A 547-nucleotide genomic window follows, 5' to 3' on the forward strand; every position below is an offset into this window, starting at 1 on the left:
ATCGGTCGTGTGTGGGTTAACTGGAGGCGCCTTGCCTCACAGAAAGGAGGTGGGTGGACGGCGGGGGGCCTTGGGGGCTGTGCGCACGCGCGCCGGCCGGGCCCCTGCCCTGACCGCAAACGCTCAAGGTTGCCGCAGGTTTCTTCTCGCGCCGCAGGCCCCCTCCCTTCCCCAGGCGTCCCTGAGTGCCTCTGCGGGCCCGACGAGGGGCGACTGGCGGGTGGGGAGCGTGACCCACCCTCGGTGAGAAAGCCTTCTCTAGCGATCCGAGAGGTGTGCCTTGGGGTACCGGATCCCCCGGCCCGCCGCCTCTCTCTGTGTTGTGGTAGCGCTGCCGTAGCGACTCGCCTGCAGAGAACCCTCCTCCTCCGCTGTCCCCGCCTCGACGGGATGAGGTGGGGGGACAGTGAGGGTTCCGCCGGACCCCGCGGTGGGGGCCGAGCGCGCGGCTCGTCGTCTACTGTGGCCCGCGCCTCCCCCTTCCGAGTTGGGGGAGGATCCCGCTGGGCCGGGCCCGACGTCCTAGCGGATGGGAAGGCTGCTGCGA

Source organism: Macaca fascicularis, chromosome 10 (assembly GCF_037993035.2).
Source record: "Macaca fascicularis isolate 582-1 chromosome 10, T2T-MFA8v1.1".
In the NCBI taxonomy this organism is placed as follows: Eukaryota; Metazoa; Chordata; class Mammalia; order Primates; family Cercopithecidae; genus Macaca; species Macaca fascicularis.